Consider the following 11,754-nt stretch of genomic DNA (forward strand, 5'->3'; position numbering starts at 1 on the left):
CATTTGAGGCATTATCAAATGTTCTGCATTATAAATCCATATCCCATGGGAGGAAAAAAAGCAATTGTTGGATTGTTGCCCCCTATCTATACATCAATTTATTCATTCAGAGGGACTACTTTATGATATTTCTGCATTCTATTCCTAGCCTAGTGTCTCAGATAAATATGTCCTTCCCAATTTTGTGACTCAACTAAGTATGGACTATATGGCATCACGAAAAGAATGACTTTAAACAAATAGCTTTTTGTTAGGATAAATGACTTTTCAGGATGGCATGATGCTAAGCTTAATGAATTTTGTTTATTTTTTGTACATTTTCAATGGCGACCTTAAAAAGTGATCTTAAATTTCTTTGATTATGGTTCTGGCATTGTGGTTAACCTTGTACTGATTTTATTTCTTCAACTAGAGCTTAACATCTGAATAGCAGGTACTGTTGCATGTTTCTATGTGTCTCCTAGATTGTTAAACATAGGGATTCATACTTACCAATTAATAACTAGTTCTTCTATTTACCTCTATTTTGAATGAATTCTCTACCCTGTCTTTCAATGCTCTTATTGATTCATAGTATGGATCAAAAATCCCCTAAGGGAAAGATAATTTTTTAATCCTTTCTTCAACTCAATAGCCTCCTCTGGATGCCCTCCAGTTTATCAACAAGTTTCTAAAATATATTAATTGGAAACTTAAAACTCTAAAAGATCTGCAGAGCTATCACCTTCCCAGTTCTAAACACCATGCCTCTTGATGCAGCCTATGATTGTTATTAGTTTTGTGTGTGTATGTGCTGCCACATAGCATTGTTGACTCATATTGAACCCATATACCACTATTTTTTCCATTTAAATTGATGTTTATCCATGTGGATAATTATATCCTTCTATAGTTGAGTTATTGAACTTCAGTTTATCTTGAATTTATTGCTATTAAATTCAACATTATAGACTCAGCTCAATTGTGTGGTCTGTTTAAGATTTTTTTTTAATCTTTCTTCTGTCATTAAAATCATTAGCTATCCCTCCTAGCTTAATATCCTCTGAAAATTCAGCAAGTGTGCCATTATTCTTTTATCTTGATAATGATGGTGAATAGTACAAGATCAAGAACACACCTCACAGGAAGGTTCACTAGTTACCTGCCTTCTTCCAACTTGACAATGAACTGTTAATAACTCTTTTTGGGTCCAGTTGTACAATTAGTTTTGAATCCATTTAAATGTTCTTTTAATTAGTCCACATCTATCTATCTTCTCTGCAAGAATATCAGGAGAGACTATTATTATTATTATTATTATTTGCTGGAATATAGGTACATTTTGATTATGGTCTTCTCCTGAGCTATTGATCTATTGGTTAAAAGAAGGAAATGAAGGTGGTTGAGCAAAAACTAATTAGAATGTGACTACTGTGTAGGAGAGGTACAAACAAAATACTCTGAAATATTTAAGAAACTAGATATTAACATTTTAAAAATAAATGCTTGTTGGTTGACTTCATTGATGGGCATCAGGGAAGGCTATACAAAAAGAAGATAGCATCTATTTAATATAACACAAAGGCCCAGATGGAGTGAAAAGTGGTTCATTCTGCCTAGAAAAAATGGTGTATAAAAGGGGGTAATGAATGATAATCCTGTAATGGAAAGAAAGAGTCAGACTAGTAGTAGGGATAATTGTCTTACAAGAGAAGAAATTTAACCATTTCAACAAAATGATACCCTCAATTCAGCTGAATTGGATTTAGATGCACAATCCTTTCCCAATATTGGTACGCTATAGGTATATTGCAAATGTATTGTATATATTATATATATATCATTAATGTTAATTCAAAGGTAGATTCTTATATATGCTAATATCTGTTGGATTTAGAAATCTTTCAACAGAAATGAACAATGTAGGCTAGATAAAATGGTGCTAGAGTTAGCTATATTTTGAAAAAAATCTAAAAAGATGAGCAAGATGATAGAAGTGTGTTGTGTTATATATAGTTTCAGGGTTTCAGGGTTTCAGGGTTTGTGTGTCTGTGTGTGTCTGTGTGTGTTTGTGTGTTTGTGTGTGTGTGTGTGTGTGTGTGTGTAGGTGATCCACAGGACAATAGAAAGATGCAGTGGTGAGTGTCTGTGAGCAATATCTTCCCAATCATATCTTCTGTATGAAAAATTTCATAGAACATATCATCAGTACTATGTTTCATTAAAAAAAGGAGAGGAATTAGTAATGCCCCAAGAGTAAGGATAACATCTAAAGATTGATCTGATATTATTGAAATAATGGAATGAGGGGGAAAAGTTGCCACTGTGGTAGGTAATTTCTTTATGGAAGATTTTTGGAAATATCTAGACAGAAAAACAAAGGAAAAAATGAGGATGAATTATAGACACATGTGCACCAATGAAATAATAGCTATACCGACATAATGTAATGTATTATGTTACTATTTTTGTTAAGTTAATCAGATACAATTTAGAGAGAATTATCTGGGACTGCTACCTTGTGTGGGTAGGAGAAAAGCAGAGAATATATCTAAAAGCTTAAATTTTCTAGGATAAGCAATCTAACTTAAATCCCTGAGTTGTACCTGGAGGTCACTATAGAAGGGACCTGAAGGTACTGTAAAAGTGATGAAAAAGAAGTATTTTGTGTTTTATTTCATTTTTCATTATTTGTTGGGGAGAGTGGAATATAGGTGACCCAAAGATCATTGGAAGGATTTTATTTTATTTTTTTAATAGCCAGGGACTGAGAGTTATCTGTATTTATTATTCTTAAATGGCCGGAGGGAGTGAAAAACAGCAATGTGAGACAACAACACATTAGGTATTGTTATATAGTAGAAAGGGCATAGAAATGGAAGTTAGAACAACTTTAGTCCTTGCCTTACCTCAAACTATCTGGAAGACCTCAAAAAGATCTATGTCTCTGTGGGTCTCAGTTTCCTTATATGCAAAACCAGGAAGTTGATCTAAATAGTTTTAAATTTCTTTTAGCTCTAAAAATGTCTCAGATATTTTAGACTTAAAGAACTATCCCTTCAGTCAATTGATTGATTAGATTTATTAAATTATTAATATATATTTTAGGTATAGGGAAGACAAAGAAAAAAGGGAAACATTTTCTATTCTAAAGGGGCTAATGTTCTATTTGCTTTAGAGAGACAGGAAGAGCTTCATAGGGGAGGCAATATGTACATTTATGAACATATAGAAATAAAATAATGAAAGATATTTTTTACATTTGTCATATAAAGGAAGAGCTTCATAACGGAGGCAGCATGTACACATATGAATATATGGAAATAAAGAAAATAAATGAAAGGTAATTCTTTTCTATTTACCATAGAGAAATAGGAAGAGCTTGAATGCCAAACTAGATTAGGGGGTAAACCCGTTTATAAAATCTTACAAAGAAAAATACTGGACAATTATGAATGAAACCATCCTATTAAAGCAGAGAGAACCAATAGAGGGTAAATTCTAGTTGAAGAAACTAAACAAAGTCATCCTGGCAAGTCATTTAATTCCATTTGCCTCAGTTTCCTCATAAGCAAAATGGGGATAGCAGTAGAACCTACCTCTTGGGTTTGTTGTAAGGAACAGATGAGATCATAATTTTAAAATACTAAGCACAGTTATCTGGCACATAATAAGGATTATATAAATGTGATCTCCTATTAATTATGATTATTAATAATCTAAGACCCTGAAAAGACTATTCATTAACTAACAACTATACTTGTGACTTTGTAAAGATAGAATAAGCTTATCTATATTATTCTCTTAATTACTTTTTTTGGCAATAAAAATGTTTCAGATTTTTCTTGTGTTTTTGGTGTAGTTTTTTCCTTCAGATATCTTGTCCTTGAATGTGTATTAAATTGTGTCATCTTCAGTACAGATCTATTTTATGTATACTTGCACAAATATGTCTGTTTTTCTTACTTTTTGTTTCCTCTACTGTTATTTATTCTGTCTCTATAAGTACATTGGTACTATGGTCCAAGTGTGGTTGCAGTTTGTTGAAATGACTTTGAAATATTTGTCCATTTTAATTTTGTCTCAAATCTTTCCATTTTCATTCTTGAATCTTATTAGGATGACTTTACTTAATTTGATATCTTGCTAAAATTTGTTTAATCAGAATTTACCTTCCTCTGTTTCTGCTTAATAAGATGATATTACTCATAGTTGTCTAGTACTGTTTTTGGTAAGATTTTATGAACAGGTTTACACTTTAACCTGGTTTGGCATTTGGCAGTCTACTCACTTTATTATGTTAATAAGTAAACATTTATTATGTTCCAACCAAGAAAAAATACATATATATATATATATATATATATATATATATATATATATATAGAGAGAGAGAGAGAGAGAGAGAGAGAGAGAGAGACAGACAGACAGACAGACAGACAGACAGACAGACATAGGCTAAATTGGAAGTTATTTGGCAAGTAATTCAAAAATTTTAAACTAAGATATTTTCTAAGCTCTTGTTGTCTCTATTGTGTCAATTAACTTACGTTTATTTAACTTCTCAGTGAAATTATTAGAATTGGTGTCAATATCATTTCTTTTAGTATATTTATCATTTAAAATTTTTTAGTAATTTCTTTAAATAGTTCAGGTTTGATATTATAACTGTATATTGTATTTATTATTATTATTATTATTATTTCTTCTTTCATTATATATTCTTAGCTCTATGAAGTTACTGGCTTGATGGTATATAGACAGTTGACTCTGGAATAATTTCTATCACTAATAATACTTTTCTGGTCAATTAAATTATAGTCAATTTAATTCCTTGTATGCTATCTGAAGGGTGCACAGAATTCAAACTTTCAAATGAGTCTATTCATTGTTGATTATGAAAAACACTTGACTTAGTAGAATTAAAAGCTTTCTTACAGGCTCTTATTCTGCAAAGACATACTTCTATACATACAACAAATCATCCAAGATTCCTTGGGACATGAAAAACAGAAATAAACCTGTTCAGTGACCCCACCATATAATAAAACATCATGTGATGCATAAAACCAAAGTATGACTGTTGGAGGAAATTAACTTCCTTTTGTGTATTGTCTTTGCCAATTAAATTATAGACATCTTGAGGACAGAAATTTGTTTTTATCATTTGTATACATATCTCTTAGTACAATGCCTGATACAGAGTAAGTGATTAATAAATATTTATTGACTATTGACTAAATACAGAGAAAAGTCCAGATTGAGGAAGAATCTCCAGGGGATGATGATACTCCAGATGCTACCTTTTTAGAATAACATCATACTGATTACATCAAATCCCAACAAAAATGCTTTGTAGCTGGAACAGTTCTAGAAAACTCAAAGAAGTTTGTCCTATCCATTCTCAAAAGAAGAACAAATGCATGAAGGATATCTAGTGTATAGACTGCAACATGCATTTGAAAAGATACTCTATGAAACTGGTCTTACATCATTCATATCTGGGAGTTATGATATGTATCAGCCATGATCTGATCTCAGTTGAAAAGAAGTCAGTTGTATTTGTTATAGCATATTCCAAAGCTTTTAGTGGCCCAAAGATTCTTATTAAAACAGACCCATCTTTTTAATACAAAGATTTTACCCTTGTTGCTATATGGCAGAGACCTGACTGGAATACTGCTAACTAAATATAATTATCAAATACAAGATAAAGTGCCAACGAATAGTGGGAATGAGTTGGCTGCAATGTATAACTAATAAGGAAATCAGAAGAGGAGTAAAGGATACTATCAAGAAGTTGTATGACAGGAAGAGAAGATAGATTGGTTCTTTGGCAACAGTGAAAGATGACAGGTGAACAGAGTAGTCAACTAATAACTTTATGATGTCAGAAGAAAAGCTCCTTTGGTGGACTCTCTGTGTAGAAATTTTGGGATAGCATAGGCAGAAGGCATATAGAATGGCAGGCATAAAAATCTTGCATTATACATCATTGAAGGGCACTTCCAAATTGAGATCGGAGATCTATTTGAGTATTCTTTACAGTGCAATGAAGGAATTCCTCACACATAGTACACCTGAATGACAAATGATTCCCATGAATGGTTTAGAGGGGGAAGTGAGCTGGAGCAAGTCTTTCCCAAAGATATAGTTAAATGAGAAGGTTCAAGAGTAGCTTGATGAAAGCTGAAGTTTAATGTACCAGCAATCTTGGTCATAGGGATATGGAGGTTGTATTTAGGACTATATTTTGTGTGTTTGTGTGTGTGTGTGTGTGTGTGTGTGTGTGTGTGTGTGTGTGTGTTTGTATCCATATTTCTCTCTCTCTCTCTCTCCATCTATCTGTTTATCTGTATCTATATCTATTAAAATATATGTGTGTGTGTGTGTGTGTGTGTGTGTGTGTAGATTCAGTCAGAAAAGATTGCTGGTACTTTAACTATTCATCAACATTTGGCAGGCACAGACCATAATTTCAACTCAGGCTCTCAGTCAACAAACATCTATTAAGTGCTAATTATGTTCTGGGATGATTTTAAGCACAAGAGAGTCAAAAGAAGTGCTTTGCTGGTAACATGTGGAAGGAGTCATGGTGTCTTGAGAAGCTTGGAGCATGTGTTTATATGTTTTGAACCTTCCTTGGGAACTTAGCTTGATTAGGTGTTCAGCATACTTTTTTTTTTACCCCTGGGTTCTCTTTGAAGAGTAGTACTTAGGGGATTATTTGCTCTTGTTTGTGTAACTGTGGAAGTAACCAATGGAAGTGACTGGAAACAAGTGTTTGGTGTTGCATTTAGTGTTGGTATTTTATTTAAAATTTTTATTGTTTTAGGTAACCCAAAGTTAAAGGGAAGGATGCATAATAATATTTGGGCAACAACATATTATCAGTGTTGTTCATGTGCAAGGAGTAATACAAAATATATTACTGAGAACATGAATGAGCATAATGAAGATAAACTACCCATGTGACCCTAGGTAAGTCATATAACTTTAATTTTATCTGTAAGTTTGAAATGATAATAAGACCTATCTATCTTTTAGTGTGTTTTTGAAGATCAAAATGAAGGACACTAGTGTTCATCAAGATAGATTGTGTATGACATAATATACATGAATTGAGATTTTTGATCTCTGATGGAATACTCAGGCTTCAAGTTTTGGGTGGCAATAACACTCAAGACCAGGTTTATGAGAACTGTGCTTGGGAAAAGGAGTCTGTAATCAGAATTGATTTAGTAAGGCAAATATATCTTCTCATGCAGCATTTGAATTGGGGGAAATTTTCTGTTTTGATGCAGATGTTGGTTCTTGATAGCATTAAAATCAGAGAAAAGATCTTATCCTAGAATTTTGTCATATCAACTCCAGATGATAACTAGTCAGCAAAGTCAATATGAAGTCTCCAGTTTAGAGTTGAAAACATGACCTACCCTTTGACCATGTTATTTTCTACCTCTATAGTCTCAATGACAATGACATTCATACAAAAGTTTCAGATTACTTGACAAGAAAAAAAAATTGAGTACATCTATTTTCTAAATATTGTTAACAAAAGCATCTTGAAAAAGATCATAATAGAACTAGTATCCCTGGAGCTGAATCTAGTATTCTTGAAGTTAAATCCCTGGGAAAAATTTGCTGTAAACTCACCATAAATTCAGAATATCTTTATATTTTAATATGACAAAAACACAGAGCCATTTGGTTCAAGTTTATTTTTAAATGAAAGAATAGGTTTGAAATAAGGCCCATTTGTATGTGATTGATTCCATTATCAATTTCCAGTAATCTATGGATTAAGATACCTTGTATTAGGAATAGAGTACTGCCTAAGGAAATTTACTGTATTCTTGTAGAAAATTCCATTTGGATTTGCTTAGAGAAATGCTCCCTTGATTCTTTGTTTAGTATAACATGGAAAAGTTGGAAGATTATATATGGTTTTACCTTAGAGCTATAGACATGTCTAAAAACTATTCAGTTAGGAAAAAAATGAAAAACCAATGACCAAAAAGCCATGATTAAAGTATTTTATGAAAAAAAGAAGAAAAAGAAGTCCTTTGATGGATATTTTATTAGTTATATAAGCAAGTCAATCTCTTAAAATATCACTTAAAAATTCTGACAAACCTAGAACACAGAGAATGTCATACCCTCATAAACCAACATGATAAATCATATTTAGTTTTTTTCACATCAATATACATTTATCTGTTAACAACTTCTTATTGTCCAGAAGTATCTCAGGATAATTTGAATATAGTGGGGGCTATAAATTTAAAGTTTTAGCCAGTTTTCTGGAATGAATGTTATAAAGATTATAGAGCATATAACAGAAAAATTAGATCTATGGAAAAATATCAATATAACTTTTCTCAGGAAAAAATACCTAAGAATAATCAATAGTCAGACAATGTTATAAAAATTAGTCTTTAAAACCTTAATCATTAACAAATAATACCTGACTTTTTTGCAATAGAATGTCAAGTCCCTAAGGACTGAAGTATTTTGGGATATATATATATCTATATATATATCTATATATATATATATGTTTATATTCCGTTAGTTCTTGAAAAATAATAAATCCTGAAGCATTGTTTAATTGAAAGTTTAAAAATTATTTGAAATAGAAAAATTTATTTCTTTGCTTAACTGTTACCCCAGTATTGAAAGAATATTTAATTATATCCAAATATGTTCAGTAAAATTGGTATTTATGGGGTGGTTAGGTGGCATAGTGGATAGAGCACTGGCCCTGGAGTCAGGAGTACCTGAGTCAAATCCAGCCTCAGACACTTAATAATTACCTAGCTGTGTAGCTTTGGGCAAGCCACTTAACTCCAATGCCTTGCAAAAACCTAAAAAACAAAATAATTACCTAGCCATGTAGCCTTGGGCAAGTCACTTAACCCCATTACCTTACCAAAAACCCCTAAAACAATTGATATTTATACATCTGAAATAATAAATTTTCTGAGTGTTTAAAAGCAGCTAAATGAGTTAATCCCATATGCCATATCTATTTCATTCCAATAGAAACTGGAAAGAAAAAAATGAAGTGCTATGTGAACATTCTGGACTGGGCTAACTTTTCTTTCTTTCTTTCTTTCTTTCAGTTTTTGCAAGGCATTGGGGTTAAGTGATTTGTCCAAGGTCACACAACCAGGTAATTATTAAGTGTCTGAGGCTAGATTTGAACTCAGGTCCTCTTGACTCCAGGGCCTGTGCTCTATGCACTGCACCACCTAGCTGTCCCTGCAATTTAATCTTTTTAGGAGATTTAGGAAGGAATATTGGGATAAAGATTTTGATGAACAAGGGAGAAAGAGTTTTGCAGCTTCAGGGACTAGTGAAGAAGGTAATGTATGTGATACATTGCATAATGTATATACAAATATAAATTCTTTTTGACCACTTAGCTACTTAAGTCCAGATAACTTAGAATAGGGAGGTTTAGAGTCTTAGTGGGGTTTGTTTATCAGGTATTTGGTAGGCAAACAAATAATTTTTATCTCCCATATTTTCTTTCAGAGCCTTCCAAACACTGATCTAGCCCTGATAATGCATGCATGCATCAATTTTATCAAATTTTGGTACATTTCCTGGAAAGTGTACTACAAAAGTGAGGGAATTTACCAATGGCATTTGAAATTCTTCATTTGTTGTCACCAATGGTTTCATATATGAATAGTTTGAAGGACCTCTGTTTTGATTGTTCTGTTTTGGTATTGTTAGGTCAAAACTAGCAGGGATTGCACTGGCCTGTTATGATTTTAGCAAAGAAAACAGAACTGGTAAGATAAATATGGATGCAGATGGCTTGTACAGAATAATATGGGACATTGGAAGAGTCCTTCAGAAGAAGATATGAGAACATCTTACAATAAATCAACATATATTTATTGAGCATCTACTATGTATATACATAGAGTGAATAGATAAAAAGTTAGACAACATTAATATAGCAAAAGTATTTAAAGAGAGTATGGAAAGAAGGTACTAGCAGTTAAGAGTGCTTGTCAAAGACTTCATGGAATAGATGTTGTCTGAGATGCATCTTGAAGGAAGACAGATACTCAAATTAGGTAAAGGTAAGGAATTCATTCCAAGTTGGAAGGATAGCCAATACAAAGGCAAAGAGGTAGAAGATAGTGTTATATGTGAAGAAAAGAGAGAAAGCCAGTTTGGTTTAATTAGCAAATGTGGGCAAAGGAACAATGTCTAATTAGATGGGAAAGAAGAGTTGCAACCAGTTGATGTGGGGTTTTAAAAATTAAACAGAGGAGTTTGTTTTTGATTGTTGAGGCTAGCTTAACATTGGAATTGGATGATAAGGGAAGTCACATGGTCAGATCTGTACTTAAAAAGAAATACTGGAATACTGTGAGACTTGAGGCAGGGAGACAAATTAGGAGGCCATTGATAACACACTGAACAAGATGTAGTTGTGTGAGTAAAGAACTGTTGGATGTGAGATATGTTATGAAGGAAGAAATGGCAAAATTTGGCAACTGATTGTATGTATAGGATGAGGGACAGTAAGGAAGGATAATGCCAAGGTTACTGATCTGAAATACTGGAAGGATGGGGTAGCTTTGAGAAACTTGTAAAAGGAGAGGGTATGGGGGAGAGGGAAAATAATGAGTTCACTTTTAGACATATTGATTTTAAGATGTCTGCTGGATATCCAGTTTGGAATTCTAAGGTAGAAGCTAGGGCTAGTTAAATGATCTAAGAGTCATAACCATAAAACTGATAGGTTATACTGGAGCTGATAAGGGAGGAAGGGAAGGCAAAAAGGAGGGAAGGGGAGAGAGAGAGAGAGAGAGAGAGAGAGAGAGAGAGAGAGAGAGAGAGAGAGAGAGAGAGAGAGAGAGAGAACTGGGTCCCCAAGGGGACCATTTTCAGGGGATTTTATCTGGATGACAAGCCATAAAAGGAGATTGAAGAGTGGTCAGATAGGCAGGAGACAAAGCTGGAAGGAGTGATGTTACAAAATACCTGAGAGGAGAACCAGGAGGAGAGGGTAGTTAACAGTGTCAAATAGGGGCAGCTAGGTGGTGCAGTGGATAGAGAACCGGCCTTGGAGTCAGGAGTACCTGGGTTCAAATCCAACCTCAGACACTTAATAATTACCTAGCTGTGTGGCCTTGGGCAAGCCACTTAACCCCATTGCCTTGAAAAAAACTAAAAAAAACAGTGTCAAATGCACTAGATAACTTCAGAAAGGTTTAGTAATTATTAACAATATCATTATATTTGTCAATTAAGAGATTATTCATAATTTAGGAGATAGAAGTTTTAGTTGAATGATAAGGATGAAAGTCAGATTTTTAATACTCCAGGAAAAAGTGAGAAGGGAGAAAGTGGAAGCAGTGAGTGTAATCAACATTTTCAAAGGAGCTTGGCTAGCACAGATATAGGGACAGATATAAAGGGATCTAGTGATTTCTTTTAAGGATAGACAATGTTTGAAGGCAGTAGCAAAGAAATCAACTGACAGCAAGAGGTTAAAGAGTGGAGGGGATGGTGATTGAAGATTCAGTTCATTAAAGAAGATAGAATGGGTTGGGATTAAATGCATACACACATATATGGGTTGGCATTAACAAGGGAGAGGATCATCTCTGTTAGAAAGTGGGAAAAAGGATGAGAGTGGGAAATAATGTTTTTTAGATGAAGGCATTGGAAAAGGGAGCCTCTCACATTTAATAGCTTCCCTTTTTTAAAGTAAAGTAAGAAGCAAGGAATGAATTACAATCAAGT

The 11,754-nt window shown here is 33.2% G+C and overlaps 1 protein-coding gene across 1 annotated transcript in view; it reads right to left on the minus strand.

The window, feature by feature from the left end:
• Positions 1–11,754, minus strand: part of DLGAP2 (DLG associated protein 2) — a 213,473-nt gene that overhangs the window by 89,685 nt on the left and 112,034 nt on the right. The window lies entirely within an intron of this gene.

This window comes from Macrotis lagotis, chromosome 1 (genome assembly GCF_037893015.1).
Source record: "Macrotis lagotis isolate mMagLag1 chromosome 1, bilby.v1.9.chrom.fasta, whole genome shotgun sequence".
NCBI classification, from domain to species: domain Eukaryota; kingdom Metazoa; phylum Chordata; class Mammalia; order Peramelemorphia; family Peramelidae; genus Macrotis; species Macrotis lagotis.